This window comes from Erinaceus europaeus, chromosome 9 (genome assembly GCF_950295315.1).
Source record: "Erinaceus europaeus chromosome 9, mEriEur2.1, whole genome shotgun sequence".
Taxonomy (NCBI): Eukaryota; Metazoa; Chordata; class Mammalia; order Eulipotyphla; family Erinaceidae; genus Erinaceus; species Erinaceus europaeus.
The window spans coordinates 51253098-51266221 of record NC_080170.1 but is presented as its reverse complement, the minus strand read 5'-3'; the positions used below and the strand labels follow the sequence as shown (position 1 = coordinate 51266221).

General features: G+C 38.1%; 1 long non-coding RNA gene across 1 annotated transcript in view; it reads right to left on the bottom strand.

Moving 5' to 3' along the window:
- The window catches only part of LOC132540404 (uncharacterized), a 380596-nt gene that overhangs the window by 312874 nt on the left and 54598 nt on the right, over positions 1-13124 (bottom strand). The gene's annotated exons all lie outside the window — the stretch shown is intronic.

Sequence of the window (13124 nt, the reverse complement as noted above, 5' to 3'; positions counted from 1 at the left end):
TTCCTTCTTCCTTCCTTCCTTTTTTCTATTTATTGTCACCAGCACTATGAATCCACTGCTCCTGGTTGCCATATATATGATAAAACAGAGAGAAACTGAAATAGGAAGAAGAGGTAAAGAGGAGAGGAGATGGGGGGAGTGGAGAATACAAGACCAAGAAGAATGACAGAGGACCTAGTGGGGGTTGTATTGTTATATGGAAAACTGAGAAATGTTATGCGAGTACAAACTATTGTATTTACTGTTGAATGTAAAACATTAATTCCCCAATAAAGAAATTTAAATAAAAAGAGGGGAAGGGAACATAGTCATTTGCAGAACTGCTTCACCACTTGTGAAGCATGCCCTTTGAGGAGCAGGGACTTAAACCCTGATTCTGTGCTTAACCAGGTATGCCTCTGTCTGGCCCCTGGAGTTTTTTTTTTTTTTTTTGGTTGTTTGTTTGTTTTTGTTAATTTTTCTTTTTTTTTCTTTTTTTGGTTCAATATATATCTTTGTCAACATTACAAAATTGGGGACCAAAAGAACCTTAAGAAGCAAACATCCAGGCCAGTAAAACAGCTCAGCTGGAGAGTGAAATATGTTGCCATTTTGTGTGCATGACCCAGATTTGAGCACATTCCTCACATAACTGAAGAAAACTCCAGTGCTGTGGTTTCTTTCACTCTCTCCCCCTTTCTATCTCTAGCTAATGAAATAAAATATATAAAAGAGATTAACAACCCTGAACATGCGAAGTCTATATATTTGGTATACATCCATCTATCCAGCCAGCCAGCCAGCATCTATCTGTCTTTTCACCCATTTATTTTCCCCAGTATTTCAAAATATTGGTAGTTGAAAATAAAATAAATTAGTTTTTTGCTTTGAATTAGCTCACATCAGCACTAATCTCTTTTCTTGAACATTCCAGTTTCAAAGGGATGACTGGTCTTTTACTTTCTCAAGACAGGATGATAATGGGAGACACATGCATTTTGGTGTGAGAAAAGTCTTCAGGGTAAGTCCCCTGATACTTTCCATATGGGATTAATGTTCGTTGGATGAAGAAATGTCAAATGAACTTAGAAGGCACAATTCTCCAGGGTATGTCCAAGTCTAGATGCTTTCCTGTATGTGTGTGGCTGGGATTAAAGGATGGTTTGAGGTTTGAAAGGCTGATTCAAAACCAGCACTGAGGTAAGAAGAGGTGCATTTTGGAGAGGGATGTCTGTCCTACAACGAGTAGTCATGGGACATTCATATTCCTGAGAGTGGAGACATGTCCCCGGAGGGGGAAATGATGGGGAAAGATGACCAGAGGGCTCGGAACCCCAGTTCCACCAGGATTTAAAGTGTCTGTCACCAGAAATCTTGTTTTAATACCATCACTAAAAGGGAGGCAAATCTTGAAAACATCAGAGGAAGTAAGGCACTGTTTCACTTAGCTGAGAGAGAAGAGGAAAAAAAGGAAGGATACCAGGAAGTAGTGATTGGGATATGTATGACTTGAAAAGAAAGTGAAGGCAGGCCATAGAAAAAAATGAGCAAAATTAACCAAACACAGATATAGATAAAGATACAGTGATAGATATAAAGTCAACCTACATATGTGACTTTGAAAGAAGTACTGCAGTTTCTAATGGCTGGGATGGGAACACAGAACTCAGATGGTGGGAATAGACTGGAATTATACTCCTATTATCTTATAATTTTGTAAATCAATATTAAATCACTAATAATACAGAATATGAAAAAATTCTCTTTCATTATTATAGCCCATCTTTAATTATAAAAAATTTGAATTTTTATCTACTCCTCAGAGACTACACAAATGATTAGTTCAATGAAGACTTTTAGATATGTAATCAATGCAATTACTTACAGTTTAGAAATATTGTCTATCATTATTTCTCTCTTGAATCCATCTAGACTGTCATTCATAGTCATCATGTCACTCCATGCTAACTTTATTTCTTTCTTATATTTTTTAATTTTATTGCCACCAGGGCTATTGCTGCAGCTACACCATTCCCAGTGACCTTTTTTTTCTTTCCTTCTTCCTTTCTATTTTTATTTCAGATAGAAATTGAAAGGGGGAGGGAGAAGCAGAGATAGAGAGAGAGAGAAAGATAGATAGATACCTGTAGAGTAGGAGCCTTTTCACATCATTCTCCTTATAAGCTGAGAAAAAACATGAAGAATTGCCTCAAAACTCACCAAATACTACCAGGATTTATTCAGAAACTCACTAGAACTAAGGACCCTGAGGCATGAGAGTCTCTTTGCACAATCATTGTGCAACCTATCCCCCACCTGTTTTATCTCTTGGTAACAAGTGAGTGATTAATCCAAAAACCTACTTATTATTAAAAAGAAACAAACAACAACAAAAAAAACCTCAGGGTTTACTCTGCAGGGAAAATAATAACATACAAATCACCAACAACATAACAAGGTTTAATAGTCACTGTGCTTCACTTCAGATACTATGATAAAACAAAACAGCTATTAAGATTTGCAACTGTGAACTCTTAAGCACCTTACTTACACACAAGTCAATCCTGACAAGTGTGATCAGTGGATAGAAAAGTAGTGAAGAAAGGACCCTTTAAGACTATAAAAGTTGTATTCAGCATAAGATGCCTTCCTGCTGTTCCAATCATCCATTTCTCCCTTCAATTTGAACATAAAAGACCCTACCAAAAGCAGTTGTCTCAATATTAGACTAACAGCTTCACACATTCCTGAAACATGCTAAAAGCTAAAGGTAACCAACTACAGGGATCCAAGAACCAACTGACAAGAAACCAACATACACCTTACAGCAACACCTAGGACATTTGTGTAAATTTCATAACACACCAAGTATAATAAAGAAACTGAAAAAGAAATATTGAAGAAATGAACCAAGACAAAAGTCAGAAAAAAATTCCAAAAAAGCTAGAAGCAAATAAGAATAAGGACAACATCCAGGCATTAATCAAGACAATAATCACAGGAGTAAGGAAAGGTTTGGAAGGTAACATGATCAGAAATGGAGAAACAACAAATGAGACTCTGAAAGAAAACACTATCTCAAGGTAATTAGAGAACTGAAAGCTGAAATCGCTGAGTTAAAAGCAAAACTAGCTGAACAAACTAATATAAACAAAATAGCCGAGCTTCAGAAAACAACAGAGGGGAGAAAGATAGAATAAATGATTCACAAAACAGAATTAGCAAGACTAAGGATGAATTAGAGGAAACAAAGAAAGAATTAAGGTAATTAAAAAAAAGAGGTATTGAAAACAACAGAGACATGTGGGATGACTTAAAAAGAAATAATTTACACATTATAGGCCTAGCAGAGGAAGAAAGAGAGGGAGGTGAAGAAAACCTTCTAAAGGACACAATAGCTGAGAATTTCCCCACTTAAACAACATAAAGGACATAAAGGATCAAGAATCAAAGAGAGTCCCAAACAAAATTGACCTAGACCCAAAGACATCAGACACATCATATTTAGAATTAAAAGGAATAAGAATAAAGAAAGAATCCTGAAGGCTGCAAGAGAAAAACAGAGTCACCCACAGAGGAAAACCTATAAGATTAGCAGCAGGTTTCTCCACACAAACACTAACTACCAGAAGAGAATGGTAAGATATCTATCAAGTGCTCAATGAGCAAGGCTTTCAACTAAGACTACTATATCCCACTAGACTATCATTCAGACTAGAAGGAGGCATGAAAACCTTCTCTGACAAGCAACAGCTGAAGGAATCAACTATCACCAAGCCTGCCCTGAAAGAAGTTCTGAAAGGTCTCCTATAAAGTCAGACCACCATAAATATGCCATATATCAAAACACTCTGAAAATTTAGAATAATGGCATTAAAATATCTTAAATCTATAATATCAGTAAATATCAGTGGCCTGAATTTACCTACTAAAAGGCACAAGGTAGGAAAATGGATCAGAAAATACAAACCAACCATTTTCTACTTGTAGGAATACCACCCAACTTAAAATAACAAACTAAAATTTAAAACTAAAACTTAAAGAACAAAGACTAAAAGTGAAAAGATGAAAATTGTCATACAAGCTAATGGACCCCCCAAAATGGCAGGAACAACTGTGCTTATATCTGATGTAGTAGACTTTAAATAAAGTTTAAAAAGATAGGGATGGACATTACTTAATGCTCATAGGATCAGTTAATCAAGAGGACTTACCAATTATTAACAGATATGTACCTAATGAGAGGCCATCTAAATATAGCAAACATCTACTGAAAAAACTATAGCAATATATTAACATCAACACTTAACAAATACAAAATTAGTAAAATCCCAAAATATGGAAACTCAACAGTATAGTCCTTAACAACTACTGGGTCAAAGAGGAAATTAAAGGAGAAATTAAAATGTTTCAAGAAGTCAATGAAAGTGAAGACACAAGCTATCAAAATATTTGGGATATAGCCAAGACAGTATTGAGAGGGAAATCCATAGCCACACAAGCATACATTAGAGGACAAGAAAAAGCTCAAGTAAACAGCCTGACTGCATACCTTAAAGACTTAGATGAAGAAGAACAAAACAACCGGAAGTACTGAAATAACTAAAATCAGGGCAGAAATAAATATATTGAAAATAAGAGAGCCATACTAAACGTCAACAAAGCTAAGTTTTGGTTCTTTGAAAAAAATAAACAAAATCTACAAACCCTTAGCCAGATTAAAAAAGAAGACTCAAATAAATAGGATTGAAAATAAAAGAGGAAATATCATAACAGACAACACAGAAATCCAATGTATCATGCAAGGCTTCTATTTACAACTATATGTAACCAAGCTATAGAACCTAGAAGAAATAGACAACTTACTAGATACCTACAAACTTTCAAAATTAAACAAAGAGGAGCTAGAAAATATGAATAGGCCAATCACAGCCAAAGAAATTGAAATAGTTATAAAAAACCTTCCTAACAATACACATCCTGGACAAAATAGTTTTACAAATGAATTCTACAAAATCTTCAAGGAAGAGTTAATACTTCTAACGCTCTTCCAGAAGACTGAAGACACAAAAATACTACCTCCCATCTTCTATGAAGTGAAAATCACCCTGATACCAAAACCAGATGAGGACACAACAAAATTAATAAGTATATAAATAAAACTATAGACCAATATCTATGATTAACATAGATGTTAAAATATTAAACAAAATCCTAACCAAGTAGATATAACGGTATATTAAAAAGACTGCTCATCATGACCAAGTACGGTTTATCCCAGGGATGCAAGATTGGCTTAATATATATAAATCAATCAATGTGATCCACCACATCAATAAAAGCAAGACCAAAAACCACATGACTATATAAGTAGACTGCATAGAAAGCCTTTGACAAAACCCATCACCTATTCACGATTTAAAAAACTATGAAAAATGGGAACAGATGGAAAATTCCTTAAGATAGTGAAGTTTTCTTTCCCTCAATCACTCTTAAGTCTAACTTTTAATATAAAGTAAGGACGATAAAGTTGTATAAGGGGAAGAGACCAGCACACTATAATGATGACCCTTCTGGTCACTACCAGACCACCCATCATTTCTGGCCCTATTTAGGGAATCCTAGGATTCTCACATAGATAAAATGGGCTTAGATCTCTAACAGATCCCTCTCTCCATCATCACTGATTATCTCCATTACATACAGCATAATAAACCCTTTTGTGGGCATCTACAGGACCTTGCCCTCAATTTAGAATAATAGTGGTAGAAGTTGTCCCATTCTATGAAGGGAGGCTGGGTCAACATACTCTGCCACACAAGGTAAATTGTTTCTGAAGTGAGGGCAGCCTAGAATGTTCCTAGCTATAACCATGGAATTTGAGTTCAAACTGACTGAGACGTGGAGGTTATATGGGCTCCTGTGCTAAATATGAATAGACATAGGCTTTAGGTCAGATCAATGGGCTTTAAAGTTAATGGCATTTGGAAGCTAATCACTGCCTGATCCAGCTTTCTAATCCTATTCCCAACTTCGACACCATCTCCCCAGAAAATACTTTTAACCCACCAGCATGTTAGTGGTGAGGCTCAGGCAAAATTGATAAATTCATGAGCCCCTTGGAATATGCCTAAAATAGACTTCCTAGCTTCTTCCAATATGAAGACCTCTGTTTTTCTCTTGTAGCCTTCAGGATCTTTTCTTTATAGCTAGTCCTTTTCATTCTACATATGATGAGTCTTGGTGTCTTTAAGTCTGGGTTAATTCTGTTTGGGACCCTCTGGGCTTCTTGAACCTTTGTGTCTTTTATGTTGTCTAGACTAGAGAAGTTCTCAGTGTTATGTCCTATAATAATATGCTTTTCCCCCCCTCTCTCTTTCTACCTCTGGTAAGCCAATAATGTGTATATTATTTCTTTTGAAGTCATCCCACATGTTTCTGTTGTTGTCTTCAGTATCTCTTAATCTCTTTTTTTAGGTCTCTTATTTCCTTCTTAATTCCTCTAATTCATCCTTGATCTTGCTAATTCTGTTTTGTGCCTCACTTGTTCTATTCTCTCTCCCCTATGTTGTTTTCTGTAGCTCAGATATTTTGTTTCCCTGTTCTGATACTGTATTAGCTTGTTCAGCTAGTTGTGCTCTTAACTCAGATATTTCAGCTTTCAGCTCTATAATTATCTTGAGATAATTAGTGTTTTCTTTCAGGGTCTCATTTGTTGTTTCCCCATTTCTGATTCTTTACTTTCAAACTCTTTCTTTACTCCTATGAATAATTCCTCAATTAGTGTTTGAATGTTAACCTCATTCTTATGTACTTCTTTCTACCTTTGGGGGGCTTTTAGTGAGCTTTTGTCTTTATTCATTTCTCAAATGTTTCTTCTTGGTTTAACCATTGTATGTAGTGTTTTATGAGGTCCCTCTCTGTGTACTTTTCAATCCACTAGTCACATTTGGCTGGATTGACTTGTGTCTAAGTAATGAACTTAAAAGAGTTCACAGTTGTGGAAATTAACAGTTGTTTGAATGTTATCTCAATCCCTGAGTAGAAGCATAGTGACTGTTAAAGCCTCTTTTGTTCTTTTTCTTCCCTGTAGGCTATGGGAAGAAACCTGAGGGTATTTTAAGTATAAGTAGGTTTTTTAGCTTAATCACTCACACCTGACCAAGAGATAAATCAGGGTGGGGGGAGAGTTAGCACAGTGGTTATGCAAAGAGACTCCCACACCCCAAGGATCCAAAGTTTTGGGTTCAATTCAGCTGCTCTATGAACAGTCAGAGCCAAGGTAGGCAGCACTACTTGGCCCTGTGAGTTTCCAAACAAATCCAGTTTATACTCTGTGGGTTATACAGCAATTATTCACTGTGTTTCCCAAATCATCAGAATAATGTGGAAAGGATCCCAATATACAGCCCACCTCTAGTCCAATGGGGTGTAAATCTTCTGAATTTCTCGGCCAGTTCTCTGCCCCCCACCCCAATGTTAGCATGGGGCCTCCAGACTGCTGCTCCAGCCTCTGTGGGGCAGTAGCAATGTAGACTCACAGTGCATTTGGTGAGCCTTAGGTGAGTCCTCTCCTCCCCTCAGCAGTCTTTTTGTTGGTAAAACTGACTGGAGGTGGCACCTCACCAGCTGCTGGGGAGTAGATACAAGCTTTAGCCCCCAGAATCTCTACTGAGTCTCCTCTCTCTTCACGAGTCACACATATTTGCATTCACCAGTGATTTGTGGGGTTCCCAAAGTAGCTCTAATCTTGTCTTGTTGTAGTCTCAGGTGATCTCCTTTGATATTCCTAGTTGACTGGAGAAAGGAGAGGAGGAAGAGAAGAGGAGAGGAGAGGAGAGAAGAGGAGAGGAGAGAAGAAGAGAGGTCAGGAGAGGAGAAGAGAGCAGCGACTGCTACTCTGTAGCCCCACTTCTGCTTCTGTCTAAATTTTAAAGTGATCTTATCTGATACAAATCCAACTACAAAGAAGACTAAAAAATAAACCAATGGGACTACATAAAATTGAAAAGATTTTGCACAACAAAATAAACCACCATTCAAACAAAGAGACCCCTCACAGAATGGGAAAAGACATTTACATGCCATACATCAGACAAGAGGCTAATAACCAAAATATATAAATAATTCACCAAACCTAGAAATAAAAAATAAATGACCCCATCCAAAAATGTGGACAGAATATTCACCACAGAAGAGATCCAAAAGTCCAACAAACATATGAAAAAAATGCTCCAAGTCCTTGATTGTCAGAGAAATGCAAATAAAAACAACAATGAGATAGCACTTCACTCCTGTAAGAATGTCATACATCAGAAAAAGTAGCATCAACATATGTTGGGAAGGTTGTGGTGAGAAAGGAACCCTTCTGCACTGCTGGTGGGAATATAAATTAGTTCAATCCCTGTGGACAGCAATCTGGAGAACTCTCAGAAGGCTAGAAGTGGATCTTTCCTATGACTCTGCAATTACTCTCCTGAGGATATATCCCAACGAACCAAACACAACCATCCAAAAAGATTTGTGTATGCCTATGTTCATAGCAGTGCAATTCATAAGAGCCGAAACCTGGAAGCAATCCAAGTGTCCAACAACAGATGAGTGGCTGAGAAAGTTGTGGTCTATATGCACAATGAAATACTGCTCAGATATTAAAAATGGTGAATTTACCTTCTTCACCTCACCTTGGATGGAGCTGAATGAATCATGTTAAGTAAAGTCAGAAAAAGAAGAATGAATATGGGATGGTTTCACTCAGAGGCAGAACTTGAAAAACAAGAACAAAGGGAAAACACAAAACAGAACTTGGACTGGAGTTGGTGTACGCACAAAAGCAAAAGACTAAAATATGTTGGCAGAGGAGGACCTAGTGGGAGTTTAATTGTTAAGTGGAAAACTGAGAAATGTTATTCATGTATAAACTGTTGTATTTTGCTATTGACTGTAAACCATTAATCCCTCACCCCCCAAAAAGAATGAAACTGAACCACTACATTTCACAAAGACACAAAAACATGGATGTTATACCACAAACTATCAAACACTTAGAGGAAAAATTGACGGAATTATTTTCCAGCTAAATTTTATAGGCATCTTCTGAATCATATTATATGTCCAATAAATATCTGATCAAAAGTGGTACATTATTAGAATGATATGTGGCAACTTTGATGGCAGAGATATGAACTAGGTGATATAGAAGTATTAAGAAGGTGACTTACGTGGGTCGGGCAGTAGTGCAGCGGGCTAAGCGCACATGGTGCAAAGCGCAAGGACTGGCATAAGGATCCTGGTTCAAGCCTCTGGCTCCCCACCAGGGGTGGGTTGCTTGACAAGTGGTGAAGCAGGTCTGCAGGTGTCTATCTCTCACCCTCTCTGTCTCCCCCTCCTCTCTCAATTTCTCTCTGTCCTATCGAATAACAACAGCAAAGGTGAACAAGGGCAACAAAAGGAAAAAACTGGCCTCCAGGAGCAGTGGATTTGTAGTGCAGGAACCAATTTCTGGCAATAACCCTAGAGGTTAAAAAAAAAAAAATGTCCTGCTATAAAAGAAGGTGACTTATGAACTGGAGTTCTAAATAGTTGGATATAGAAAGGATACACAGGGCAATAAAGCTATATGTAAAAAATCCTATGACTCTCTAGAGAACAAAATGATAATACAGAGAGAAAAATAATAGAAGTAGGAGGAATAGTTGGTTGGGAAGTTATAGTGAAGTCTTCACTGGGAAGTTAAAACTGGATTTTATCCCATAGGCACTAAGGAGACAACTATTTTTTTATTAGTGATTTAACATTGATATATAAAATTACAAGATAACAGGTACATCTCCACACTGTTCCCACCACCAGATTCCTGTCTCCCCAATCCCTCCATTGTAAGCTACAGCAGTTCTTCCACGGTTGTAGATATGGGTCAACTATTATTTCTATGACCATCTGTCTATGTTTGTATATACTCGGCCTTTTTGGGAGGGATCTCATCTTTTCTTCCTTTCCAAGTCACATATACATCTATTATTATATCCAAATGTCCATCCTTTATTCTTCTTCTCTCTCCAATTACTGGTGGAGTTGGAATTCAGAGCTTTCTAGTCATCTTCCCCTTATCATTTCCTTCCCCACTGGGAATATGGATCAGAATTGTTCCTGGGGTGCAGAAGGTGGGAATTCTGGCTTTTGTAAATACTTCCCCACTAAACATGGACATTGGCAAATGGATCCATACACCCAGCCTTTTCTATCTTTCCCTAGTGGGGCAGGGCTCTGAAGCTGGAGGTTCCAAACACACTGGTGAGGTCATCTGCCCAGGCAAGACAGCTGAATAATTTAAAGATAAGGAATGACAAGATCACTCTATTTTTTTTCTTGCAGTTCACTGATGCTAATATAGTACTATAATGGAAGAGAAATGAAGTGGAAAAAGGAAAACAGAGATACAGCAACTTGTGCAGAATCTAAAAGCCAATACCTCATGAAATTATTGCTAAAAACTTGGAATAAGAAAAGATAACTGAGACTAAAGTTATAGGATGTGGACATAGTGTTGTTCAGAAGGGGTGAGATGAAGGAAACCAACTACTTGGAATGAAACCATAAGTCAAGGTAAAGTTAAACTAGGTCCTAAAATGATACAAGAATTATAAGTGTGGATGAAAGAAAAAGAAGGCATTTTAATCAAAGGTTAAAACACAATGAAAGTATATAGACAAAGGTGTCTGTGTATGTGTGTGTCTGGATGTGTGTGTTGTTCTAGGAACCAGGAGATAATCAGAGGTAACTTTGTATGGCTTCTTAGTTAACTGTTCAAAGAAAATATACAACTTAAATTGTTACCATCTCTCTGTCTCTTTTTTTCCTAAGTGGTGTATTTTTAAACATCTATAATGGCTAAATAGATAAAGCATTAGTTAGTCAGCTAGCTGGTTACAGTTGAGGCACGAGCACTGTTTCCTGGCTGTGAATTTTCCACTGGTCAGAGGTAGATATGCCACATCTTCAGGAAACAATTAGATGGAATCATCCCAGGCTTTCTCATTAGCCCCCACAACTGAAACTATAGTTCAAACCCACTGATCAGTTGATAGAGGTAATGAGTAAAACATGCTAAGACAGGACTCCAGGAATCTGAGCACATACCGTGAAGGTGCCCACACACCCCTGCTCCAGGAGCTCTAACATTAGCCTTGCATCATGTTCACCAATCCCCACCCAAAGGAAGAGGTGTGGTGAGAGAAATTTTGCCCATGAATATGCTTCCCACAGATTTTATTTTTTTACATCCTTTTGGATGTTGTCAACAAGTAGAGATTCACCACAGGCTGTTTATACTGTTTGGTCCAGGGACTGGGGAAGGAGAAAGATAGGGGGCCAGGCTTTTCCTGGAGGGTCTGAATCCAAGTAGCTGTTTTCCTGTGAGACTAAAAGTATTCTTAAGCAGAGTTCTTTTTCTTTTTTTAAAAAATATTTATTTTATTTATTCCCTTTTGTTGCCCTTGTTGTTTTATTGTTGTAGTTATTATTGTTGTTGTCATTGTTGGATAGGACAGAGAGAAATGGAGAGAGGAGGGGAAGACAGAGAGGAGGAGAGAAAGACAGACACCTGCAGACCTGCTTCACCGCCTATGAAGCGACGCCCCTGCAGCTGGGGAGCCGGGGTTTGAACCGGGATCCTTATGCCGGTCCTTGTGCTTTGCGCCACCTGCGCTTAACCCGCTGCGCTACAGCCCAACTCCCCTTAAGCAGAGTTTTTATACACCTACAATTTCTATTTATTTCTGTGTTTTCCCTTCTCAGTGAACTACTGGGTCAAGATCTATGCAAGAAATTAAAAAGTGAGAAATACCATGTTCAACCATTCTACTTCTCCCAGTTCTAAGAATCCCATCATTCATTCATTTGTTACGCAAATATCTAACAAGTCCCTCCAATGTGCCAAGCACTGTTAGTAGCTATAGGGGTGAGGTGGTGGTATGACTGTTGAACACACATGCTACAATGAAGAAGGACCTGGGTTCAAGCCCCTGGTCTCCACTTGTGGGGGAAAGCTTTGCAAGTAGTGAAGCAGAACTATAGAGAGGTGTCTCTCTGTCTCTCTACCTCTGTGTCTCCCCCTTCCCTCTCAAATTCTGGCTGTTTCTATCCAATACATAATGATAATTTCAGGGGGGTGGGTGGTAGTGCAACAGGTTAAGCGCACAAGGCGTGAAGTGAAAGGACTAGCACAAGGATCCTGGTTCCAGCCCCTGACTCCCCACCTGCATGGGGCCACTTCACAAGTGGTGAAGCAGGTCTGCAGGTATCTATCTTTTTCTACCCCTCTGTTTTCCCCTCCTCTCTTGATTTCTCTCTGTCCTTTCCAATAACAACAACAGATATAACAATGACAATAATAACAACAACAATGATAAATAACAAGGGCAACAAAAAGGGAAAAAAAAATAGCCTCCAGGAGCAGTGGATTCATAGTGCAGGCACCGAGCTCCAGCAATAACCCTGGAAGCAAAAAAAAAAAGAGATAATTTTTAAAAAGGAAATTGTAGGGCAAGAGGTGGAGAATGTCTAACCTTGGGCTATATAGAACCACAAAGTCATTTAGTCTCCCCCTGCCAAGCAACTGAAGACAGGACTCAAAATTCTATAGATCTATAGACTTTTTTTCATAGCAACATTAAATATTAATTCTTAAGTTGATAATTTTGTATGGTCTGTGAATGATGTTATAAATATCCAAATGGCCCTTGGTAGAATAAAGGTTCCCCACTCCAACTTTAGGGATATATCAGTGACCAAAAATAGATACACTTCTGTACCCTTATGCAATTTAACCTCAAGAAAAAAAATGATCTTAAATCTTGTACACAGTCAAACTAAATATAGTGTAGGTATAAAATAATAAAGATTAAAGTGGAGAAAACAAGGGATATAGGTAGAGAGTGTATGACAGAAAGACAGAGGCAAGAATTGCAATTCAAGAATGCAGGGGCACTTGGAAGACACTTTGTCCCCCTGGAAGGAGATACTTGGTCATAGCTCGGTGCCAATTCTCCTCCTCAGGGTAGCTCTGAGTCAGCGCCATCCTCAAACTTCTCCAAGCCTCCCAATAAAGCTTTGTGCTAGGGAAGATCCTTTCATGAAAGAGGCCA